Raw genomic sequence first — 19,746 nt, forward strand, 5'->3', positions numbered from 1 at the left:
AGAAAGTCACGAATATCGGTACTTCTCCTCCGGGCTGAACAGCACAGAATGGCAGGAATACACGAGTCCTCTGAGTCCGGGGCAAGGAAGAGACCGCTCCTTCTGCCCTTTGGGCATTGCCCAGCCTTGGCCCTGGAAGAGCAGTCCATGGCTGAGGAACTGTCAACTACAGTGTGAAGGGGCCTTGCTCTGAAAATACATAGGAGAGCAGAACGAGGCAGTCACCTCTCTACCTCTTCAAACACGGTGAAGAGTTGTTTTTGGCCTGCTCGGTGTATGGCTGGGGAGCCACGCTGTCCACATGGGGCAGATGCCATGCCTAGAGTCTGTGGGTGGTGTGGGAGCCTGGTGCAGGACTCTGGGTGACCTCTCAGGGAAGAAGCTTTCTTCTCCACTGGTCTTACTAAAGCAGCAGAGGGAAGATCTGGAGCTGCCAGTGGCCACCTCTGTCGCCATGTCGGGAAAGACCACTTATAAGAAAGCAGAGCCCAGTGATGATGAGCTTCCAATATCTGGGCACCTGGAAGAAGCAGCAGAGCCTGGACACAGCTCTAGCATGCCCGAGAAGCACGCAGGAAAGACAACTAGAGAAAGAGAAAAGGAACAACAAGGAAAGAGTAGAAGAGAGCTTACTGTTGGCCGTGGGACCCCGGGGGAGTTCCTGTGGGGAGCAGGAGCCACATGGCAGGCCATCTTGAGGGTCAGAAGAAATGTGTGGGTCACTGAGGTGGAGCCTGCCCACCTCTTGTAATTTGATAGGCGGCCACTTGAAGATCGGAAGGCATCTAAGTTATTTAAGGCTATGATCAGCCTCGGAAACACCCCCATTTGGTTAACTTTGAGTTTCCTCTTGTGTGTTTTTGTTTTGTTTTGTTTTTTAGTTTCCTCTTGTGTTAAATGAGAGGCTCACACTTGATCACCCCTACGGTGTCGTTCACTTCCAATCCGGGCAGAAGGCTTGTCCCTTGGCAAAGTCCAGCCTCCCCATGAGTGACCCAGGTGCAATGACCGCAGATGCCCCCCAGAGATCACTGTAGGATACGGCTGATTCCTCACCTCCTTGGGCTTGTTAGGAATGCAAGCAGAGACCACAGGAGACATGGGAAACCACCCACAACGGTATCTCTTGCTTCCTGGCTGGCCAGTCATCCACCATGTCAAATATCTAAGTTTTAATTCATGGTAGAACCTTCCTTTCAAGTACGTAGTTCAGGTAGGCGTTTCCTGTCTCTGAAGAACAGTACAGTGTTCAGTTATTGGAAACTAAAAATCTTGTGCCTCCGATGAAAAGGTGAGCTTGAACACAAGCATTTCAGCTGGAATTTGGCCTGTTGCTCTCCCCTTCTCTGTTCTATGTGCTGTCATTTCAGAGCCACCACTGCCTAGAAGATGCCCCACCTTTCTGAGGACCTTATGGTTCTGCTCAGAGACTGTTCTAGAAGCACCAGTGGTTCCCCCATAACTTGGAATTTCACTGACCACGCGAGCTCTAGCATCAGGCACAAGGGTCTAGGGAAGATGGTGAACATACAAGTCTGAGTGTGCGTATATCTATGCTGTTCCTGTCTCCATTGAGCACTGATTCTATTCTCATTTAAATAGTTTATTTTCTTGTATGGAAGAGACTGTAGTGCTCACTTACTCACCACATTCACCCCTAAATTCGCCATAATTCCTTGAAGCTAGGTTTGAACAGATCCTTAGTCCTGGCCAATGAACTCTGATGGGAAGTGACATGTGCCTCTCTTGGAACAAAGCCATTAAGAAGCTGCATGTCATATCCATCTATTTCATCACAAGCTACTCTGACCCTTTAAGCCATATGTTCCAGATGCAGAGCCACAAAATGGAGGCAGATGGACTAAATGTGATTAAATAATAAACACTTCTGCACGAAGTCCCGGAGATTCCGGTGTTCATTTGTTACTGCAGCAGGGCCTGTCCTATCCTAACAGCATGGGACTGTGAACACGTATAGCAGAAAGAGATGAGCTTTATTCAGAAGCTCAGCACAGTCCCTGGCATTTTCCCCCTTAATTATTATTAATTTTCATTATTGATAAATTTGTAGGCAGTGATGAGAGCAACACTGCTGTGAGCCAAGCACTGTCAGGGGCAATGCCAATATCTGGAAAGCTTGGTTTGGGGCTCTAGTGGAACCTAGAAATGATCAGAGGGACATTCTAATGGACCAAAAATAAGATACATTTGGATAACACGTGTGCATGAGTCTTGAACCAATGGTCCTATGGAGAACTATTCCTGAAAATTCATAAAGGAGGCAGCTCTTAGGTGAAAGAAGCCTGACCACTCCTAAAATTAGTGGAAGTGCCATGACTTTCTGCCATGCTCTGGAGAGCAGGATTTTAGTGTCTTTCCAAAAACACAGAGATTCTTATTCTCTCTACGCAGGCCCAAGTTGTACACTATCCTAATATTAAGATGACAGGAACTTCAAATAATTGTTTTCCCAAGCAGATTTATTTTTGATGTCTTTTCATTCTAAATTCTAAACCAAAGGAAAAGAATTTTTAGTTTGGTGGTTATTACCCTAATGGAATCTACCAGCCTCACCCCACCATCCCCAAAGACTGGTAAGGAAATACTTAATAAAGAATTCTTTTCTTATCATAAAATTTCCAGCACATATCATTAAAGCTCACTGGTGATTGAGGACTTTTATGGTTAGTCACAGGAAAGGGAATTTACTCTCTGCACATTACAGTTTGGTTCAGCTTTATTTACTGATAGGTTCTGTTTTAACTTTGCTTCCTCCTCTTCTATTTTTATTTCTGCCATTTTATGAACTCAGATGCTAGAATATTCTCCAGTAGCCCACGTCTTCTCACAGGACCTCAGGCTTGTCTTTCTGCCTTATGGTTCAGTTTGAAAGTGAGTTATCTCTTCAAGGTCTCTCCTTCTCTTCAACAAATGGAAGATTCCTCAAGGATGCACAGCTGCTATCATGTCAAGCTATAAAGACTTTCTTAGAATGTAGACATTCAGCTCTAGGCTTCCCAAGTGACAATGCCTGGTAAACTGAGAGGGGTGCAATTCTACTAAGTCCCTTGGAGACCTTCCTTTCAGGTGTCATAGATTTATTATCTCTGCCTTGGGGGACCTGCAGGCATTGTTTCTAGCTGGTAGTCCTCTCCCACATATTATGTAGTATGGAACAACTGCAAGAGTCTATCCTCTTGTTTGCTTACATTTTAATACTTTAACTTAGGATCCTATGATTTAACTACTAAAATAAGATTTGAAAGCCAATTAAAAGATATTTAACTTTTATAAGACGTATTTCACTTAAACTTATTTGGGCCCATGGTACCCTGGACTTTACCTAGGTTGACGGATTATGGTAAGCTGCAGAGAACACATGAAGGAGCCCAACTGTTATCTCTGTGTTCACAGTAGGCTGGCCACTCCCCCCCAAATTTCCCAGGAGCCTCTCTCTATCTTTTGAGGTGACATGAACTGCCATATCATTATCTTTTTCCCTCAGGGTACTAGGGAGAGTTTACAAGGCCCCACAAAACTTAGCATGCTAGTGATATAGTATGTGATCTGCATTAGTTATCTATTGCTGCATAACAAATTGCCCTGAAATTTAGCAGCTGATGGCAGCAAACATTTGTTATCTCACACAGTTTCTGAAGGTTAGGAATCCAGCTGTGGCTTAGCTGGGTAGATCTGACTTAGGGTGTCTCATAAGATTCAAGTTCAGCTGTTGGTAAGGGCTGTGCTCATCTTGAGGTTTGACTGGGGCTATAGAATATGTTTGTGGGCTTACCCATGGTCATTGGCAGGCCTTAGATTCTTACAGACTGTTAGGCATGTGTGCCTCTTTAGAGGGCTACTCAAAACATGGCTGCTTACTCCAAGAGAGAGGAGAGCAAGAATGTACCCAAGAAAGAAGCTGTAGTCTTTTATAACCTAATCTTTTAAAAAAGATTTTTAAAAATTATTTTTTCTCTCTTTTAAAACATTTTATTTCATCTGAATTCAATTAATTAACATATATTATTAGTTTCATAGATAGAGGTCAGTGATTCCTCAGTTGCATATAACACCTAGTGCTCATTATATCTCATGTCCTCCTTAATGCCTGTCACCCAGTTACCTCATCCCTCCCTGACCTTCCCTCCAGCAACCCTCAGTTTGTTTCCTAGAGTTAGGGGTCTCTCATGGTTTGCCTCTCTGATTTCTTCCCATTCAGTTTTCCCTTCCTTCCCCTATGATCCTCTGCACTGTTTTTTAAATTTCACATATGAGTGAAAACATATAATTGTCTTTCTCTGATTGACTGATTTCACTTAGCATAATACCTGCTGGTTCCATCCACATTGTTGCAAATGGTAAGATTTCATTTTTGATGGCCGAGTAATATTCCATCATATATATATCATATGTTCTTTATCCATTCCTCTGTCAATGGACATCTGGGCTCTTTCTATAGTTTGGCTATTGTGGACACTGCTGCTACAAACACTGTGGTGTAGGTGCCCCTTTGGATCAATATGTTTGTATCCTTTGGGTAAATACTTGGTAGTTCAATTCCTGGGTCATAGGGTAGTGTATTTATTTTTATTTGAGTGAGAGTGCAAGAGAGAGAGAGCATGAGTAGGGGAAGGGGCAGAGGGAGAAACAGACTCCCCACTGCATAGGGTGCCTGATGTGAGGCTCAATCCCAGGACCCTGAGATCACAACCTGAACTGAAGGCAGACACGCAACTGACTGAGTCACCCACGTGCCCTATAACCTAATCTTGAAAGTGCCATACCATTACTTTTGTTGTGTACAATTGGTCACACAGACTGACCCTGGTACAATGTGGGAGGGGACGACACAAGAGTGTGAATGCCAAGAGGCAGGGATCATTGGGGGCCATCTTGGAGGCTGGCTACCATGCAGTCTCTTTCTTCTCTGGTCAACTCTCTTATCTAGGGCTCCAGGACCTCTGACCTTTCTTTCTTTCTCTTTTTAAAGATTTATTTATTTGAAAGAGAGAGTGAGTGAGAAAGAGAGAGTGAGCGAAAAAGAGCGCATGAGCAAGAGGGGCAGAGGGAGAAGGAGAGAATTTCAAGTAGATGCCATGCTGAGTGTGGAGCCTGACACAGGGCTTGATTTCATGACCATGAGATCATGACCTAAACTGAAACTAAGAGTTGGATGCTTAACTGACTGTGCCACCCAGGTGTCCCTGGACCTCTGATCTTTTGGTTTCTCTGGTGTGCCATGCTCACTCTAGCTGCAATGATTTTGTACATGCAGTGTTTACTTTTTGCAAACTTCCACTTCCCCTTTACTTGGTTAATTGCTGCAAACCCTCAGCTCAATCATCTATTTCCCAGAGACAACTTCTCTGCTTTTAACATTATAATTTTACAATGGGTGCTTATTCAATTAGTTTCTCTCTCTACCCACCCTCTGGACTATAAACTCTAAGTTTATGTTAGTTTTTGCTCACAAACGTATCCTTGGTTCAGTGGCTGCTGCTAGGTGGACGTATTGAATGGATAAATTAATAAATGAAGAAGGTCAAGGTCGGTACATGGGGAAAGTATTGAGAGGAAGTTCAGGTGTGCAAGGATAATAGATGTGTGAGCTGAAATTATGTGACGTGAGGGATTAGATGTTTCTCCTTCCTCTGACATTCTCTATTCCTCTCCTTTTATCCATATCCTCTCCCTTTCCTTCCTTTCCTTCTTTCCCCTCTCCTCTTCTCCTACATCTCATTCTTTTGCTTGTCTATTCCACTTTACCATGACTGTGACATCTTCTCATTGATAGTAACTGGAACAGGGGAATCACAGGTTGGAACAGGAAGATGAGAAGTGAAGTGAGCTGTGCAATAGAAGTAAATGTCTTGTAACACAGTCCTAAGTAGAGAAAATTGAGGCAAAACTTTTCTAGATCAGGAAGCCTGCTGCTGCCTTTTTACAGAAGTGAGTAATTGGGGCAGAATGCCCTGTTATGTTCATTCAATCATATATTCATTTAACCTACATCTAGAAGAAGATATTACCTGTCTGAGAATGGGCTGAGTGTTGGAGACAGTCAGTTAAGGAGATAGGATACCTGATATCAAAGAGCCCGCTGTTTAGCATCATGATACTCAAAGTGTTGTCCATGTTAGAGAACTAAATGTGAGACCTGAAACCATAAAACTCCTAAAAGAAAGCATAAGCAGTAATATCTTGGACATAAGCCTTAGCAACATTTTTCTAGCTATGTCTCCTCAGGCAAGGGAAACGAAAGCAAAAATAAACTATTGGGGCTACACCAAAATAATAGGCTCTTGCACAGCAAAGGATACCATCAATAAAACAAAAAGGCAACCTATGGAATGGAAGAAGATATTTGGAAATGATGTATCCAATAAAGGATTAATATCCAAAATTAATAAAAAACATACAACTCAACACCAAAAAACCTCCATAAAAACGAAATAATCTGTAAAAATGGGCAGAGGACCTGAATAGACATTTTTCCAAAAACATATGGATGGCCTCAGGGAAATACAAATCAAAACCAGAATGAGATACCACCTCACACCAGTGAGAATGGGGAAAATTAACAAGACAGGAAATAACACATGTTGGAGAGGACGTGGAGAAAGGGGAACCCTCCTGCACTGTTGCTGGGAATGTGAACTGGTGCAGCCACTCTGGAAAACTGTGTGGAGGTTCCTCAAAGAGTTAAAAATAGATCTGCCCTATGACCCAGCAACTGCACTGCTGGGAATTTACCCCAAAGATACAGATGCAGTGAAACACCGGGACACCTGCACCCCGATGTTTCTAGCAGCAATGTCCACAATAGCCAAACTGTGGAAGGAGCCTCGGTGTCCATCGACAGATGAATGGATAAAGAAGCTGTGGTCTACGTATACAATGGAATAGCACTCAGCCATTAGAAATGACAAATAACCACCATTTTCTTCCACGTGGATGGACCTGGAGGGTATTATGCTGAGTGAACTAAGTCAATTGCAGAAGGACAAACATTTTATGGTTTTATTCATACGGGGAATATGAAAAATAGTGAAAGGGATCATAGGGGAAAGGAGAGAAAACGAGTGGGAAATATCGGTGAGGGAGACAAAACGTGAGAGACACCTAACTCTGGGAAATGAACAAGAGGTAGTGGAAGGGGTGGTGGGAGGGGGGTAAGGTGACTGGGTGATGGGCACTGAGGGGGGCACTGGACGGGATGAGCACTGGGTGTTATACTATATGTTGGCAAATCAAACTCCAATAAAAAATATACAAACAACAACAACAGCAAACAAAAAACCCCAAAAAACATATGGATGGCCAACAGACACATGAAAAGAGGCTCAACAACACTGATCATCAGGGAAATGCAAATCAAAACCATAATGGGATATCTATCACCTTATACCTGTCAGAATGACGAATACCAAAAATATAAGAGATAACAAATGTTGGTGAGGATGTGGAGAAACGGGAATCTTAGTGCACTATGGGTTGAAATGTAAATTGAAGTAGCCACCATGGAAAACAGTATGGAAGTTCCTCAAAAAATTAAAAATAGAATTACCATATCATCTAGTAATTCTACTACTGGGTATTTACCCAAAGACAGTAAAAACACTAATTCAAAAAGATATGTGCCCCTTTATGTTCATTGCAACATTATTTGCAATAGTCACAATATGAAAGCAACCTAAGTGTCCATTGATAGATGAATGGATAAAAAAGATGTGGTGTATATACACAATGGAATATTACCCAGCCATAAAAAGAGTGAAATCTTGCCATTTGCAACACCTGGAGGGTATTATACTAAGTGAGATAAGTCAGACAGAGAAAAGCAAATGCCATATGATTTCACCTATATAGAGAATCTAAAAAACAAAAACAAATGAACAAATAAACAAAACAGAATAAGACATACAGAGAACAAACTTGGTGGGTGCAGAGGGGAAAGGGTTGGGGAGGGGACAGGAAAATAAGTAAAAGGCATTAAGAGGTACAAAATTCCAGGTATAAAATAAATAAGTCACGAGAATGAAAAGGACAGCATGGGGAATATAGTAACGTGCTATGGTGACAGATGGTAACTGCACTTACGGTGAGCACAGCGTAATGTACAGAATTGTTAAATCACTCTGTTGTATACCTGAGATGAATTTAACATCGTACGTCAACCATACTTCAATAAAAAAACCAAATCAAACAAAGTTTGGCTCACAATCCGGCGGCATCAGCATCACCCGGGAGTTTGTTGGAAATGCAGGATCCTAGGCCCTGCCCAGATGTACTGCATCAGGATTTTCATTTCAACCACATGCCCAGGTCACCTGTAGGTCTGCTAAAGTTGAAGAAGCATGTGGCTAGAAAGCATAGACAAGTAAAAAGCCGAGGACAACAGGCGAGGAAGCGTCAGAGTGGGTGTAAGCACAGTGCTACGGGGTTGCATGAAACACCATCTAGCTCTCGCCGGCTGCCAGCAGGGGAGGTGGGCAGGGAGGTCAGGAGATGGCAAACGAATGGGCTTTTGGAAAGGGGAGGGTTCCACGGGTGTAGGGTGCAGAGGAAATAGAATATGCAAAGGCCCATTGGTGCTCGGAAGCGGGGCCCATTCGGTTAAGTGCAAGTTTTTCAACCTAGAATTGAGATAAACAACAAGATATGAGGTTCAACACATGGATGGAAGCAGGCCTCGAGGGATGAACTGTGCCCTCCTAACAAGGATTGACATTGGAGGGTCACTGATTATTCTAGTTTGGGAAGTCATTCTGAGAGCGACAGGAGCAGAACTAAAAATGGTATATTAATAATATTTATGGAGCGTGTATTATACACTAGGTGCTGTACCAAGTAGTTAAAATGCCTTATTTCACCTAACCCTTCCAACAAGCCTACGAGGAAGGTGCTATGACAACTTCTTGAGGTACAGGGGGTGGATCCTATGCACATGAGTTGGGGGAGGGGTGTGAGAAGGTTCCCTTGGTGATGTTCCAGAAAGGGACAGAATAAAGCTGCTTTGTGCTTGCAGCTTGAGTGTCCATGTTACACTATTTCGGGATGACAGAGTCTGGAGAAGAAGGGATGAGAGCCAACATTTCTCTTGTCCTTTGCTTACTGCTTTCTGTTAAAATCCTGTTTTGTTTGAAGAATGATCTCTTCTGCCTCCTGACACGGGTGATACACTGTCAGCCCATTTAATGCAGAGACCCTAGGCAACTGCAGGTGCTCTGTGGGTTGCCTGTAAAGCGAATTCCCTGAATAAACAGTTCAGTCAAAAAACACCAGGTGCTCAATCTCACAACTCATAAAGTCAAGCCTGACTTTTGCATCCTGTGGAGAATCATTTTTGCCAGGGTTGGCAGTAGCCAGAATTAGGAGGCAGGATACATTTGTCTTAGGGCTCCCCTCTGTCCCCCCTTTTTGGAAAACTGTCAGACTTGGTTGGATTTTCTATGCCTCATCAAAACACACCTGGCTTGTATCCATTTCCTTAGGTCCTGTCCTCCCCTAAGAAAATGTGTCATGATGTATCAATTAACTAGATATTTTTTTTTTTTTTAAAGATTTTATTTATTTATTCATGATAGTCACAGAGAGAGAGAGAGAGAGGCAGAGACACAGGCAGAGGGAGAAGCAGGCTCCATGCACCGGGAGCCGGACGTGGGATTCGATCCCGGGGCCTCCAGGATCGCGCCCTGGGCCAAAGGCAGGCGCTAAACCGCTGCGCCACCCAGGGATCCCAATTAACTAGATATTAATCCTTCGTAATGTGTTAGCCCGTCAACAACATTATAACTCCCAGGGGCACCTGGGTGGTGTAGTCGGTTAAGTGCCTGACTCAGGCACTTGGTTTCGGCTCAGGTCAGGGTCTCAGGGGCGTGAGATCAGCCCTGCATTGGGCTCTGCATGCAGTGCAGAGTTGGCTAGAGACTCTCTCTCTCTCTCCCTCTGCCCCTCTTGCTCTTTCTTTCTCTAAGTAAATAAATAAATTAAAAAAATAATAATAGGGGATCCTTGAGTGGCTCAGCAGTTTGGTGTCTGCCTTTGGCCCAGGGTGTGATCCTGGAGTCACATGTGGGATCGGGTCCCACATGCTTCTCCCTCTGCCTGTGTCTCTGCCTCTCTCTCTCTCTCTCTCTCTCTCTCTCTGAGTCTCTCATGAATAGATAGATAAAATCTTTAAAAAAATAATAATAGTATATCCCCCAGATAACAGATGCCTTGTATTTAGAATGATGCCAGTGTGGAGCACAGTAAACAAGAGTAGTGAGGCTATCTGCTTTGGGATGCCTCCTCCCGCTTTCTGATGACATTGTCCTGATCTGTTACAGCAGTGAAGCTGGAGAAGGGGAGAGAAAAATATTTCTTTCCTTAACTGGTCTCAATCGTTCTTTCTCTTGGTTTTGCTGTTCCTCTGGCCAACACTAATCGACCTTCCGGGTTGTCTGTGTGACATGCATCGCAGTGGTGGTTGGGCTTTCTCCATGGGGCATCAGTGTTTTCTCTGAAAGGTTCTATAGAGGGTTACTTCACGACACGTGTCCTTGACGTGTCCATCTGACTCCTGCACTTTCACTTCCATTTCCCCTTAAGCTACTGCCATGGGTGGTGCATTCCACAGCCACTGGTGCTGACTCCCTTCTTACAGAAGGGAGCCTTCTGGGGTTGGGTGCCATTACCCAAAGAATGAAATAACTTTGGAACGCATTTTGGTTTAATAAGCAACAAAGATCCAAACAGAATAGTATGTAGTATGGCCAAAGGTTAAGAAACAGATATTTTTGTACATTGTTGATAGATGTATAAATTGATACAACCCTTTTGGAAAACAATTTGGCAAGAAGTATAAAAACCTTTAAAATTTTTCATATTTTTTTAGAGTCTGCAGTTCTATTTTTAAGATAAAAGAGGAGGCAAATGTATTTGAATCCATACAAAGAAATAGCTGCAAGGCTGTTCACTGTAGTATCTGTTTTGTGAAAACTTGGAATCTACTAAAATATCCAACAAAAGGGGATTGGTTAAATAAATGATGAAATGCTGTGTAACTACTGAACATAACTTTGTATAAAAATACTTCACGGGCAGCCCGGGCGGCTCAGCAGTTTAGTGCTGCCTTCAGCCCAGGGCCTGATCCTGGAGACCCGGGATCGAGTCCCGCGTCGGGCTCCCTGCATGGAGGCTGCTTCTCCCTCTGCCTGTGTCTCTGCCTCTCTCTCTCTCTGTGCCTCTCATGAATAAATAAATAAAAATCTTAAAAAAATAAAAATACTTCATAGCATGTGGAAATGTTAAAAAATGGCTTATAAAACAGTATTATGACATGATTTTATTTTGTAAAAGAACTCTACAGGTAAGTATTCATTTAAAAAAAGAAGGAAACTGGGACGCCCGGGTGGCTCAGTGGTTGAGCGTCTGCCTTCGGCTCAGGACCTGATCCCTGAGTCACAGGATTGAGTCCTGCATTGGGCTCCCCGCAGGGAGCCTGCTTCTCCTCAGCCTATGTCTCTGCCTCTCTCTCTGTCTCTCATGAATAAATAAATAAAATATTTTTTTAAAAAAGAAGGAAACCATTTGCTTCAAAATGTTACCTGAACTATCAAGGAGTAAAGAGCGAAGGTAAAGAGGAGGATGATACCTTTTCTTTTTCATTTTCTATATTTTCTATCATCTCTACAATGTGTGTATACTCCATTTGTATCAAGAAAGTAAAAAGGAAGAACCACAGAAATATGACAAAGAGAATTAAAGGTAGAAATGTGATATGAAAATACAAATAAATTTAATACACCAAATGTATGCCACAACACCCAGTGCACTAAAAGAGATGGGTCTTGTGTTTAAGAAGCACTGTTCTTTCAAGAGAATGAGAAGACAAGCCCCAGACTGGGAGAAATATTTGCAAAATACATCTCTGATAACGGATTGTTATCCACAACAACACAGGGAACTCTTATAACTCAACAATGAGAAGTTGAACCACCCAATTAAAAAATGGGCAAAGACCTGAAAAGACACCTCACCAGAGATATACAGATGGCAAAGAAGCGCATGAAAAGATGAGCCACATTATCTATTTATTAGGGATTGCAAATTAAAACAACAGTGAGATACTACTACACAGCATTAGAGCCATTAAAATCCAAAACACTGACAATACCAAACGCTGGCGAAGATGTGGTGCTACAGAAACTCTTACGCATTGCTGGTGAAGAATGGTACAGCCACTTAAGAAGACAGTTTGGTGAATTTTTTTTCTTTTTTGGTGAATTTATTTTTTATGAAAGTAAACATACTCTTACTACGTGATCCAAAAGTCATGCTGCTTGGCATTTACCTAAATAAGTTGAAAATGTCTGTCCACACGGAGACATGCACATGAATGTTCATAGCAGTTCTGTTCATAACTGCGAAAATTTGGAAGCAACCAAGGTGCCCTTCAGTAGGTGAATGGATAAGTAAAATGTGGTCCATCCAGACAATGGAATATTCAGCACTAAAAAGAAATGTGTGCTACCAGGCCATGAAAAGACATGGAGGAAACTTAAATGTGTATTACTAAGAGAAAGAAGACAATCCGAAAAGCCTACACACCACATGGTTCCAATTAGATGACACTCTGGAAGAGGCAAAACTATGGGGATAGTAAAAAGATCAGTGGGTGCCTGGGGTTTGTGGGGAGAGGGACGAATAGGCCGAGCACAGTGGATGTTCAGGGCAGTGAAAATACCCTGTATGACACTACAGTGGTGGATACGTGTCATTATACATACACCCAAACCTACAGGATATTCACCACCATGAAGGAGCCCTAATGCAAACTAGGGACTCTGGGTGATGATGATGAGTCAGGGTAGGTTTTGACAATGGTACCACGCTGGTGGGGATGTTGGTAGTGAGGGAGGGAGTGCAGGCATGGGGGTAAAGGGTATGGGAAATCGCTGTACTTTCTGCTCACTTTTGCTGTGAACCCGTTTTAAAAATCAATTCTGTTTAAAAAAAGAGAGAGAGAGAGAGAGAGAGATGCACCCTGTATCCCAACTTGAGCCAAAGACCCTTCACAGTTTAGAGGGAACACAGGTAACAGACCCTGCTCCTGGGTTTTGAAAGAATTTTCTTTTCTGACTTGTCCTAAAGAGGACAAGGTGCTATGTGCTAAAAAACAAACACCCCCCCCCCAGAATAAAAAAATCGATAGGAGCCACTTTTTCTCAACCCCCTTGATATTGCCTGATGGTCTAGGACCAGAGGTCAGGTCGGTAAATCCAAGATTGGGAGGAGCCACACTAAAATGGGTAAAGAGTGCAATTCTCTGATGATCTGGTTTCTACAAGAATAACATTTTTGTACATGCAGGTGAAGAGAGCAGACAGCAGAGTGTGCTGGCCATGATCTATAAATATTATTTCTTAAACTTCAGCTTTTGGTAAGTGAGTGGTTCTCCTCTTTGGCAAGTAGTCAGCATGCAGAGACCTGAGATCACCATGTTACCAGTCCAGTTGGATGTACACTTTGAAATCAGCAGAGACAGTGATAAGGTAGCTTGTTGGGGAAGTTGAGTATTTGCCCAGAAAGAGATCTATTCGGATCCTACTGGTGGTAGGCAGACCCACCCAGGGTCACCCATGGGCCGGTGAGGCTTTCCTCACAAAGGTCTTCTGGCTTGGCGTCCAACACCTGGTTGGTCCGGGAGAACTTGGATGTTTTATGTTTTCTCAAAGTCCAACTTTTCTCTTTATCCGGCCTCATCACCACTTCCTTTCCTGTTTCTCTCTTCCCCCTTCTGGTCTGCCCCTTTCTCCTCTTTTCTTTCTCTCCCTCACCCTCCCCTTTCACAGAGAAGGTAGAGTTAAATTATGTAAGCAGACAAAAGCATATCGTGCAAAGATTAGCTGCCTGGGCAGTGCAGATTAAGCAAATTAATTATAAAGATGAGATGGCTTTCTTCTGTTTCCTTTTGACAGCCCTAAGAATGGCTCACTGTGAAGTGACCAGCATCTGACGCATCCGAAAACCACTGCTCTTCTGCCCATGGGCAATGATTTCTGAGGTTCTCTGTTCTTTCTCTCTTGCAGCTTTCTCTTGAGCGAGCTTGGAGGACAGGCCCAGGACTTAACACTGTTCTTAAGGCTTCCTGATGTTTTTCTTCTGGCATTTTCCACGGTCCAGGCACACTCACACGGCAAGGAGCTTTTACAGGACTCCACAGCTGGTAACACCCTTGAAGGAAGAGGCTCAATGTTCTGTCCTCATTAATTGCCACCAATTGAGCTACACCCTGAGGAGACCAAAGTCTTTCTATGTATCTTTTACAGGTCTATGAGGATGAAAGAAGTAACTGAAACATTTAAAAAAATGTGTTACACAGCCAAGGAGATGTTAAAAGAAAGGGAAAGTAATGCCATGCTATGATTCTTTGTTGGTTATCCTGTGTTGGGATTTATAAATGAAAATAGGCAATGATGCATTTTTAATTGCCTCAAAAAGATCAAATGTGTCAATGTGGTTGGGGAACAGAGAGCGCTGAGTTTATAGATAACAAATCATGAGCATGAATTTTCCCTTCTGTATGTGAACTGATAAAGAACTCTCCAGAACTGTTTTGTGTTTCACAGTAGAGCTTTGGCTGCCTCTGTTCAGCCTGAGTAGTGTATTTAAGAAAAATAAATATAAATAAGGAAACACAGGGCCAAATTTTTTGTGCATAGAGTTACCTAGTTTATTGGTAAGTTTTCGGGTGCTTGTCCTGATGATCCTGAGAGGAATATATCACAAATAAAATATGAGGAAGAATTTGAAAACAACAACAACAACAACAAAAAGACAAGCAGTGGTTTGCTTTACGTGAGGAGAATTATTTGTGGCCAGTGAACAAGCTCATGCTGTCTAAACCTGGAAGCTAGCTGTCTTTTTTTTTTTAAAGATTTTATTTATTTGAGAGAGAGAGAGAGAGAACATGCATGAGCAGGGGGAGGGGGAGAAGCAGACTCCCCACTGAAAGGGGAGCCCGATGAGGACACAGGGCTCGATCCCAGGACCTGAGATCACAACCTGAGCTGAAGGCAGATGCTTAACCAACTGAGCTTCTCAGGTGCTCCCTCTAACTGGTTTTTAACAGCTTTCTTGAGGTATAGTTTGCATACCATGAAAATTTACCCATTGTAAGTGTACAGTTCAATGATTTTTAGTAAATTTCAAGAGTTGACTAACCATCACTACAATCTAGTTTTAGAACATTCCCATCATCAGCAAACTATGGCCTGATTTTGTAAATCAAGTTTTCTTGGAACACAGCCATGCCCTCATTCACATATAGTCCAGGGCTGCTTTCCCTCTACAGTGAAGCTGGGTTCGGTAGTTGCGAGAGAATACTTATGGCCTGCAGAGCCTAAAATATTTACCAACTGGCCTTTTACTAGAAAGGTTTGCTGACTTGTGCTTTAAAGGGAAACATGAAAAGCTGAAAACACTGAAAATTGCCCAGTGTGATGAAACATGTCTTACTTAGATAAAATCTATTTTATTTTTAGACATTAATTCCAAGATTCACTGGACTCATTTTCACATGATATACCTCTTAGCCTCAATTTTCTTCATCTGTAAAATAGGGACAATTCTATCTCATAGGGCTTTTATAAATATGAAGTTGAGATGACACATGTAAAATGGATTTAGCATAGAGCAGGATACATGATAAGTATTCAGTAAATTACTCCCTGCAACCCCAGATGTCAGTGTTTATTTTGTTGCTCAGCCAGAGAGAGAGAGAGAAAGTCGAATCATTTTGTAAAATTGACTCTCAGAGGAAAGTGTGGACGTTTCAGGGAAAGCTGCAAGATTCTAAAATATTTTGGGAAAGCATTCTACTCTTTTTTTCCAGGCCTTTGCTGAGGAGGGCAGGGCGGGGATAGTTGCACCAGTGCATGCCTAGAAATCCTCACCACTCTGTGGTTAGGACTGGGGTCCTAACTGGGGAAGTCCCACATGTGGGCCCAGACAGGCCAGCTAGGTGTTCCCCAGTTGTCCAGGGCTTGGTTTCTGTAGAACAACATTGGGGCTTGTGATCAAATGGTCAGACAAAACCATGAATGAGATCTAGAGATTATCTGACTGGGCTTTTAATTGCTGCAAAGATCATGTGGTTCTAGGAGATAAGAACTACATGAAAAGAATCAAGGTCAAAGGTTTTTTGAGTCAGAGGGAAAATGAACGTATATTTCTGATGAACCAAAGAAATGCAAAATTAAATCAAGTGAGGCAATCACCTTGGTGGGGGTGACAGAGGCTAATCTGGCCTGAGAATATGACTCACATCAAAAGGATGCTATGAGCCATCCCATTTGAAAGTTTTAAAGTTGCTGCTACAAGGAATAAGTAGGGCCCTGGTAAGTTCCATCAGCGTCATGGTCAAACATTCAGTCATATTCTGGCCAATCCCCTAAATTAAATGGGAAGCCAACCCCCAAATTGTGTGAAATGCCATAATGGGTTTGCAGCCTTTAACCCCAAGAAAACTTAGAATTAAGGATAGAAGTGTTTCAGGTAATCAGAGTATGTAATTGAGTAATTAATTCAGATTTGTGTTAAGTTGAAATTTTACTAAATTTATAAGCTGAATTGGAATATTTAAAATTCTTAACTATTGTATTTATAAGCTTACTACATTTATAAACATCACTTAACTCAAAAGTTTTGTTTGTGAAGTCAGACAACTGTAGTTTCTTTTTAAAGAAAATGAAATATATTAAATTTGTAAATTTAGTTAAACATGCTTAAAGCATTTAATTAAATCTGAAATGGGATTGACATTATTAGAGGGCCTTTTAAAGGTCATTCCTAAATTTTGGTAGGTTTAACCATAGAACAAAAATTTAAGCTTCTAAAAACTTAAGGAATTAGATTTTTTGAATTTGTAACTTTAATCAATTGAATGTTGATTGTATATATTTTTTTATTGGAGCTTGATTTGCCAACATATAGCATAACACCCAGGGCTCATCCCGTCAAGTGCCCCCCTCAGTGCCCGTCACCCAGTCACCCCAACCCCCCGCCCACCTCCCCTTCCACTACCCCTTGTTCATTTCCCAGAGCTAGGAGTCTCTCCTGTTCTGTCACCCTCTCTGATTTTTTCCACTGAATGTTGATTTTTAAAACACACAAAAAACCAAACTACCCTTCTCTGTACAAAAACCACTCTTAAGGAGGGATAGACAGACACATATGTGCATGTGCGTGCACGCACACACACACACACACACAGTCCACAAAAATAGGTGACTGACTGGATGAAAGTAGAGAGTATTGTTGGTAGAAAGAGTGAGTTTTCTTCTGTACTGCATTGCATTGGTGGGAAGGTGGGGAGAATGTCCTCCTCATGTCCCCACCCTGGATAAATTAAAGATGGCTGCATATTCTTTGAAATTCCTTTCAAGGGGTGAGGTTTGTGTCTCTTTCTTGGAATCTGGGTGGCGCTGTACCAGCCACCATTTGACCAACAGTTAGCAAGGCTGGATATGCTTCTACTTGAGTCCCAGCAATGCCACCAGCCTTGGACGTACATCTCAGTGAAACCTCCTTATTGCGAACGAGGAGACATACTCACGGGTGTCCACAAGTACAGACCCAACTGACCAACTGACATTTTCCTCCATAGAAGAATAGATAAATACACTCATGTGTCGGAACGCTCTACACAGTGGAAAGGAATAAACTAGAATTATACCTATCAACACAGTCACAACTCATAAAACTAAGGGAAAAGAGTCAAATGGAGAACAGGAGTTCTCAAATCTTTTCCCTTTATTGCCTCCCCAAAGAGCCTTTTTAGACATTTATTCTTAATTCTGTCTCATGAAACTGTAATGACTCGGATATACTGTGCATCTGCTTATGAACTATACGTATATCCGTGCTTTATACATCAAAAGAGTACGGTTTTTCTTTTTCTTTTTTTTTTTTTGGCCCCTCTAAGAACCAATTATCATTCCAACTGAGAACGCATGGTGTAGAGGAATGCATGAAGTATGATGCTATTTAGGCAACATTTAAAAGCATGCAAAGCGGTAATGGTTTGCTGATGGCTACATACATATGTGGTAAAGACACGAAGGGATGCTTTGGTGTGTTACCTAAATTTACCAAAATGGTAAATACCAATTTTGGGAGAAGGGTAACTTTGCGGGGACCAGGGAGGGAAGAAAATGAAATTAGAGACCAGTGCGCCAGGGACTTCGGGTGTGTGGACGGGTACCTGGTCTTAGGTCCTGGTGGCAACCCCAAGGGGCTGTGCTTCATACATGTCCATTTTTACTAGCTTTCCTCTACCTGAAAATTTCTCCAGAGCTCCCATTAAAAACCTCTTGCAAGAAAATGAAGTTAGTGGGCTGTAGTCACCACATCATGTGATAAATGCAATCAATAGTCCCTTAGTGTCTTTTTAAAAATTTGGCTAGGTATGGCCAAATATTAAGTGACCTGAAGTTGCATGTCACAAACAGAAACCACCTTTCCTCTCACCAAAAACTCAAAAGATGTGCATGAACTGTTGCAATCGCCAATGTATTTAGGGGAGGGGAAGGAATCAGCTGGCACGTATCATCTTCATAGTAATTTGGCGAAGACAGCAAGGTACATCGGAACAAAGCAAATCCCACAGGGGATTTAGGGCATGGAAGACACACTGTAGGATTTGTAATTTCTTAATTAGGCTCATGAAGTAGCTTTCATGAAATATGCATTTGTATGTTTAATTTTTCCTTTACTCAGCACATTGAATATACCACACATGCTGGCGGTCCCTGTGACTCCCCTGGCCTGAGCTGCCTTCACCTCTTAATGGTATTATGACTTCATCTGAAGGTGAGCTCCGTGCAATTCATAAAAATCCCAAAGTTTCAGCTCACTTTGTTACATTAGGTTATTTTTGGGCTTTCGCTCATTAAAATATTTTCTACATATATATGCATACTTATACGTCTTTATGTGTATATTATACAAATAGAAATATATGAACACCCATTTCTAGAGCATTTGTCTTCATAATAAGACCCAGCAGGCATAAACAGTTTTGATTTGCGCTCGTTGAGTGTATCAGATTTTACATATTTTATTCTATTGTGTGATAAAGAAATACATTATAACAGAGCAATGTAATTTCTTTCATAAGTGATGCAGTACTTTAATATGTAACCACATAAGAGGCTCTCTTTCCCAAGCTACTACTGAATGGATGGCCATGACAGTTCTTATGAGAGAGAGGACGTCTGGCTACATGCAGCTATCATAACTTATTTCCAGATGAGTTTTTAGTTATAGTTCCTGTAATTCTACAAAGAATAAGAAAGGGAGCTAGGGCAGTTTATAAAGTAAACATTTTTTTTCTTGAAGTATAATTAACATGTAGTGTGATCATGGTTTCAGGTGTACAATATAATGATTCAACAATTCTATATATTACTCGTGCTCATCACGATAAGTGTACTCTTGATCCCCTGGTAAAGGCAACATTTACAGGTAATGTCCCAAGGGAAGCTGCGCCTTTCTTTGTGCTAGGTATTGAGGTGAGCTTTGCACTCACTATTCTTCCTTCCCAAGCTTCTAGGTGATGGAGTGTAAAAAGTACCAAAAGTCAAATGATGTCAGCATTATTAGTGGCGGGATGAAAATCTCTTAACTCACAAATATAGAGTTCTCTGGAATGAAATATGCTTTAGGGAGATGTCCAGAGTGGAGCTTTCTGCTTCCTCC

This window comes from Canis lupus, chromosome X, assembly GCF_011100685.1.
Source record: "Canis lupus familiaris isolate Mischka breed German Shepherd chromosome X, alternate assembly UU_Cfam_GSD_1.0, whole genome shotgun sequence".
In the NCBI taxonomy this organism is placed as follows: domain Eukaryota; kingdom Metazoa; phylum Chordata; class Mammalia; order Carnivora; family Canidae; genus Canis; species Canis lupus.